General features: G+C 46.3%; 1 protein-coding gene across 1 annotated transcript in view; it reads right to left on the reverse strand.

Moving 5' to 3' along the window:
- Slc26a5 (solute carrier family 26 member 5) overlaps positions 1-7,332 on the reverse strand; it is a 56,145-nt gene that overhangs the window by 47,316 nt on the left and 1,497 nt on the right. Inside the window, exon 2 of the mRNA XM_019209486.2 lies at positions 4,991-5,079. The gene's annotated coding sequence lies outside the window, so the exon portion shown is untranslated. The remainder of the gene's footprint in view (positions 1-4,990; positions 5,080-7,332) is intronic.

The raw sequence follows: 7,332 nt of genomic DNA on the forward strand, positions 1-7,332 counted from the left end.
TGCTGCCCTCTTAGAAGGAGGCTGCCCACATTGGAGACCCTGGCCTTGGAGGGAAGAGTGGGGTTCTCTCCACAGACTGCTGAGAATCCCGAGATCTGACAATACTGCTAACCCAGAGGGGGATGGAGGTGAGTTGCTTGACGGAGGTGCACTATCAGGACTGTTTTTGTTCAATGTTTCACATGCAACATAGAAGAAAGTCATTTTTCTCCTTTGCCAGTCAACGAGGGAGGGCCCTTCAGATTCACTTCCTGTTGATATTTGAAACCCAAACTACCATTACTGAAGGCATCACAGCCCAGCAGCACATATAGGGGTCAGGTAGTTGATGAAAAGACTGAGATGGGCCCAGAGAGTCTGTGCCCATCTAGAAAGTGTGTGCCAAGCCTGGAGCACACAGCTGCCACTCAGTCCGTACAGGTGTTGGCTGGGATTTCCATTTAAAACTTTCATTGCAGCCTTTTTGGGGAGAACTGGTTATCTACTTGCAAAATAATGAAATTGGGTCTTTATATCACACTATATATTAAAAATAAACTTAAAATGGATTAAAGACTCGTATTTAAGACCCAAAACTATAAAACTAATATAAAAATGTAAGGAAAACATTCCATTACATTGTGCTAGGCCATGATTTTTGGGAAATGGCCCTGTAAGCACTGGTATCACAAACAGAAATAGGTGAATGTGATGATAACAAACTAAAAAGCTTCTTACAGCAAGGGAGGAGATAACCTAGAGAATGGGAGAAAATCTACACAAACCATACCCTGAATAAGGGGTTAGCATTTAAAATGCATAAGGAATGCAGCAAAAGGGAAAGAAAAATAAATTAAGATGTGTTGTGTACATGTATCAACTCTCCACGATGAATAAACTTAACAATCTAAGAGGGAAAAGGAATTCAAACAACTCAATAGCAACGATAAAAAAGATTAAAAATGGGCAAAGGACTTGAGCAGACATTTCTTTTTCTGTCTTTCTTTCTTTCTTTTTTTTTTTTTTTTTTTGTACCAGGGATCGAACTTGGGTCCTTGTGCTTGTGAGGCAGGCGGTGGAACCACTGAGCCAAATCCCTGGCCCTAGCAGACATTTCTGAAAGGAGACATACAAATGAATGACAGGTAAGTGAAAAACTTGTCAGAATCACTAATCCATCAGGGAACAGATTTGGACCACAGTGAGACACAGTCTCACACCCATTAGAAGGCCTTCTATTAAAAGAAGAAGAAAGATAACAACTTTTGGTAAAGATATGGGGAAAAGGGAAATCATGGTTTCTCAAAATACTACTCCAGGAACTGGTGTTCCCACATCTGAGCATCAGCCAAAGGAAATGAGATCAACATGTCAAAGAGATGATCTGAACAGTAGCCAAGAAATGGAAACAACCTAACGACCATCAGCTGGCGGGTAGACAGAGCACACATGGTAGCTCTATGGAACAGTACGGTAAGCGAAATAACCCAGGCACAGAAAGATAAACACCCCGCGATGTCACTTTTATGTGGAGTTTTTAAAAAGCCGAACTCATGGAAACAGAAGGAGTTACCAGAGGCTTCAGGGAGGAGCAGGGGTGGGGTGTGGTGGTTTCACGGCAAAGGATGCAAAGTTTCAGTGAGGAAAGGAGTAAGATTTGAGATCTGCTTATAGCAGGGTGACTATCGCCAATGATAATGTACTCCTACCAAAATAACTGAAGGAATAAATTTCAAGTGTCTTACCATAATAAAGGTTGGGTAAATGAGGTGATTGTTATATTAACTAACTTGATGAAATCATTCCACAATGTGAACGTGGATCAAGACACTACATCGTACCCCATGCATGTGTATAATTATGATGTCAATTAAAAATACTTTTAATGTGAAAATCGAGACATTCTTTACACTGAGGTTCAATTACACGTAGATTGGCACAGGCATATGGTTCATTGAGGATTTCTGTGCATTCAAGCTACTAGACATAGAATTTCTCATTACCCAGAAATATTGCTTGATAATCTTCATCCACATTCTGCTATATCATGCAACCACAGCTCTGATTTTTCACAGACTAGTTTTGCCTATTCTAGAACTTCATATAGAACATCTGATTTTTAAGAAGAACTGAAAACTATATTTTTACAATTCTTTCTCAACTTTAAATGTGGGAGATCTATGTTGATTGCCTCCTATATGGTGGGCAAGGGCTCTACCACTGAGCTGCAGCCCAGCCCAATACTGATTTGTCATAAAACAGCGTGCAGCAGACCCAAGAAAACAGCCCAAAAGCAACACAGTCACTTTGTGTCTAGTCTGCGGTACAAACCAAGAGTGTGCTTTGTACAAGTTTATTAAAATTCCTCCCATGATCCTTACTTTGGTGCCACTGGGCAGTTTTTATCCCTGGACCTGGGGGAGAAGGAAAGCAAAGCACATGTCAGAGGCGGGTAAGAGGCATCAGAGAACTCAAGCTGCTGGTATTCTGGCCAAACAGCAGGAAGCCCATCTTCCAGTCTCCTCGAGGCTGGCACTGCAGGGGCCCTGAAGGCCTGGTCTGCTCATCTGTGCTTCTGATCCAATCCGCAGCCTTGCAAGCTCTCACTTCCGGCCTGGTCACTTCCCACCTGTCACCCTGCTTCCAGCCTGGCCCCTCTTTGCTGTTTGGTGACTTGAAGGTGCAGAAGCCTCTGCTTCACCACCTTCTGCTCTATGCTCAGGATCCCCCTCTCATGCGACCACCTTATTTTAAAAACTGTACAACTCCAGCACTTTCTTTTTCTCCACAGCACCGATCCTGCCCCCCGCTCCGGGCTCATCAAGTCTGAACTACCATATGACACCTGTAATGCATTTGTTTCTGTATTTCTGTCTCGCCTCTGCCCTCCACGAGAGCATGAGCCACACGAGGACAGGCACACAGTAGGGATTCATTTCACAGCCCTTGAATGCTGAGTGAATCAAGGAAGACGGAAGGAAAGGAGAAAGGAAGAAATGAACACCTCTGCTGCCTCTGGAGATAAAAGTGTTCAATGAAACCGCGACTAGTTAAAACTTCTTATCATTTCTAGTTATTTTGCAACCTTTTCATTATTTTGAAGCAGTAAAGATTTAAAAAGCACACTAGTAGTAACCTTAAGGCCTGGCACAACCCTGGCTATTCTTACCATCTTAAAAAATTAGGTGTGAGAGGAAAAATGTGTATATAAACACATGACCCTCTGAGTTTAGTAATAATTAAGTTTTTCATTAAAGTTATGATAACAAACCCATCTTTCCTTAGTAGCATTTGTGCCTTACTTCATTTTAAGGAGCAGGTGAAGAATGAATTATGAAATAATAAAATAACATGTGCCCAATACCCTGAACTCTTTGAGAAGTATGATCAGCATAAAATGAATCCAATTCTAAAAAAAAAAAAAAATTAAGTAGCAGTGAACACAAGTTGTGCTGGGGGCTAAGGTGGGCCTTTAGGTTGGTGTTGGATTTTTGACGGTGGGTAAGGGCAGCTCCTCTGAGACACAAAGGTAAAGAACTCTAATGGGGAGGAAAGTCCAATCCAAGACAGGATTCAGAATGAAGTTGGGCCCTGGGATCGGTCAACACTGGGTACAGACTGCTAGTTCACTGTGGGTACTGCCAAGAACAGGCAGGAAGCCCAGACCCCAAGCTCACACTTAGACACACAGAGCAGGGGGAATGCACCCCCACCACACGCACGCGCGTGCACACACACACACACACACACGCACATGCACGCATACACGTTACACAGGCACACGCCTTTTTGTTTTCTAGGTATTTTAGGATAGGAGAAACAAAGAGTATGATAAACAAACAAAGATCATGAGTTACACTTTTGTAAGTTTAAACCCAGGAACAATTTTTCAAGTGTCAAAAGCTAGAGTTCACAACATCAAGGCAACAAGATCAGGTCCCAAGAAGTGAGTGAGGTAAACAACGTCCTTTCTTTCCCCACTCCCAGGTCTGGTAACTCAAGAGTCTCTGACTACTTGAGAAGGCGTGAGGATCACTTTTTATCTCAGGTCGGACAGAAGAGCTCACATTTCACTACCATCAAGGTGATCATCCCTATCCCTTGGTGACACCTTTCTCCTGCACCCAACGAGTCACAGAGCACTTCTTGGAGAAGTTTCAAGAGGTGATTAAACACTGGCATGGATACCCAGGAGATGCAACCGTCCCCAGGGGCCTCGCAGCACGGCCCACCACCTGGATGGGCAGAGGTACCCCTCACTCGGCCACCAGAATGTAGGGGGACCGAGAACGCAACTGGCATGCTGGGCACAGAGAAAGGGGGCTGGGCTGCTTCTGAGATGGGCAGCTCGGACGTGGCAGATGTACTGCTCGGCCGGGTCACGTGAAGTAGATTTTGCCGGCCTGCTTCTGTCCTAAGATGACACCCTCTCAGAATCAGTGCTCAGTGATTATTGAGCCCAGGGATTTTCTACCTTCGCTGGATATTAGTATTTTCTAGGGGGCCTGGGCCTACCTCAGTCCAGTTACATCAGAATCTTTGCTTGGTACTTTTTAAAGTACACTCCCTGGCAATGCAAGTACACATTGGTGGATGACAACCAGTGGCCCCACGTGCCACCCTACTCGTATACATAGAAACACTAGGGCCTAAAGAATTTAATTGTGACTTTTCCAGTTACATGCCTACTTAGGAACAGAGTTCCCATTGAAACCACTACCTCCATGAATTTAGTCCTCCAGCGAACATCTCTCAGTGATATTCTAGAATTGATAACCAGCCCCATCCTTTTGCCACCCAGAAATAAGGTCAGTCCAGGCTGGTGGATACCTGAGAATCAGGTGGATCCTGACCTAGGTGAAAAGGTGTGAACCAGTGAGATGGGCTCTGCCTTCTGTCTCAGACTTTTCATCTAAATAGCAGGGCGTCATTAGTGCCTCTGGATCCAGGAGAATCCATGCCTACTTAGGACCTGATGTCCTGTGTCACTGGTTCCAGGAGGTGCACTTACCAGATCCAGGGTGCAGCGGGTAGAAAGGCAGGGGACAGGACCCCAGCAGGAGTTCCAGCGGAGAGGGGAGAGGGAGCGCTCACCGTCCCCTGGGGGAAGAAGAGGAAAGCGGAGTTAACTGGCCGCTGTTGGCCTGTGCTTTGGAAGAAGGTCTGCGGTGCCTTTGTTCACTCCTGATGCCAACCCATCCTTCCAAGTCGCTGCCAGCAGCTTACATGCAACACGGTGCTCCGACAGGAAAACACAGACACCGGAGGACTGCTGGGGGCCTGGGAGCAAAGTTCAATGTCTGAACTTCTCATCTTTAGCAAAACACAGGTGCAAAAATTGTGTGTGAGAAACCTCCCCCAAATGGGGCATCGGTACTGAGAGGAAATCAGCACAGAAGTACTTTTCTTGAGAAGTGCAAGAAAAATAGAACAGAGAGATATGTGTTATGTTCAAAATCAAAGTTGATCTTGCTCAGTTAAAACATTAACAGGGCAAATCTGCCTTTAGTCTTTTGCAAATAATACAATGATTGATTCCCACCGACAAAAAATGTACTCAGGCAGCCCGATGTTTATTCCACTTGGGAGTAAATTAAACTGTATCCACCCCGTTTGTGGATTTCCACACATCCCTGTTTCCATTTCCCTTTATCTATGTGATAAGGGAGGATGGACACATCTTCTTAGTTTTATTTCCTAGAAAAAGGCTTACCTCAAAATTACAGAATGATTAAGGTATCAGGGACACACAAGGCTTTGGAAGGAGATGAAAACTCAACTGATTCTGATTTCAGCCACAGTCAGGGCAAACACGGGTCTGCACTGTGTTCTAGTCTGGCTGTTTGGGTTAGGAAATTTCCCATCTTCCATTCCTCTTCAGCTGTTCACAAAGTGCGCGCCCACAGAGGCTCTCAAATCCTTGTTAGATTAGGGCAATCCTTTCGGTATCGCTCATAAATTAATGAGGAAGTGTAACTCTGTATAGTTTCAAGGTAGTTAGAGGGAGAGAAAAAAAATGCTACGTAACAGAATTGGGGCTTCAGGTGTTACTTAATAGACCCAAAGCTTTCCAGCTGAGCTCTTAGGTTATCAGTCCTAGCAACCCTACCCAGGAACCCTTTACTCTCAGTGTCTTTCTAATGTAAATTAGTTTGAATTTCCCTTCCCTGACCTAAAGTCTTCCGATCTGAGCAACACTCGGGCTAAGTAATCAGAAGGACCGACTGGGAAAACTGTCTCTCAGGATGGCTCCTTGCATCCCAGCACCACCAAAAACAGTCTTCAAATAGGCTTGTATTTCCTATTGTTTATTTCTGTTTTCTCTCTATTTTCACGCGAGGTTAGTCCCAGGCTTACACTGATCTGGAGGAAATATATTTAAAAAAATCTAGGGTGCACTGGTGCCAGTTTTGTGATAAGGAAACGCAGAACCTCAGTTCCCCCCCCCCAAAAAATTGTCTTGAGTTGCCTACAAGCGTCTCCATTAATGTCTTTAAAATGCCAGACCCTAGAATCTGCACAACACCCAGAGGCCTAGGTCCCGGACCCGCTTCCCCACCCAGCCCAGGGCGCTCAGCAAAGGCAAATCCGGACCGAGCCGCTCTCGGGACGCGGTGAGCAGGCGGTGGAAGGGGTTTTAGGCCCGAGCACAATACCAAATTTAGGGCAAGAAGGCTCTCAGCCTCAGGGCTTAGTCTCGGGAGTTCGAGCTTCACCCGGCCCTGGGCCCCCGGGGTGGGAATTAAGGCTCGGATCCCGGGACCACAACCCTCTGGGACCCACCGATAAGGCCGCAGGCGGCGCCGTAGGTGGTGGGGTCCGCCCTGGTCAGCTCCATTCCGAGACAATCAGTAGAACACACCGGACCTGTGGAGTTGGTCCCGGCCACAGCTGGGCAGCATAAGAGCTACTCAGAAGGTCCGAGAAAAAAATGCAGACCAAATAAACTGCTGGGTGAGAACCAAAGGAGTTTGGGGAGCAGTAGTACCTAGTGGTGAGGAGGGGAAGAAAGGGAGGTTTAGGGGAAGGCTGCAAAGGCGAGGTGCGAGCCACAGGAGATGGCGGTATAGGTAGCCTGCAATCCCAGCACTCTGAGGCTGAGGCAGGAGGATCACGAGTTTGAGCTCAGCCCGGGCAACTCAGAGTCCCATCTCAAGAGCTTTAAAAAGCGGGCTATGGGATGGGTGTAGCTCAGTGCGAAGCCCTGGGGCCGGAGCTCGGTACCTCCAGCCCCTTTATTTTCTTAGCCGTTGGCTTTAGGGAAAAGAGAGACGGAGCGAGACAGCGAGGCAGAGACCGCAACCAGGACAGGCCCGGCCGCCCCCCAACCGCCCCGCACTCACCGGCGCCGCT

The sequence above is a fragment of the Fukomys damarensis genome, unplaced genomic scaffold (genome assembly GCF_012274545.1).
Source record: "Fukomys damarensis isolate Sample0158 unplaced genomic scaffold, DMR_v1.0_HiC HiC_scaffold_4, whole genome shotgun sequence".
In the NCBI taxonomy this organism is placed as follows: Eukaryota; Metazoa; Chordata; class Mammalia; order Rodentia; family Bathyergidae; genus Fukomys; species Fukomys damarensis.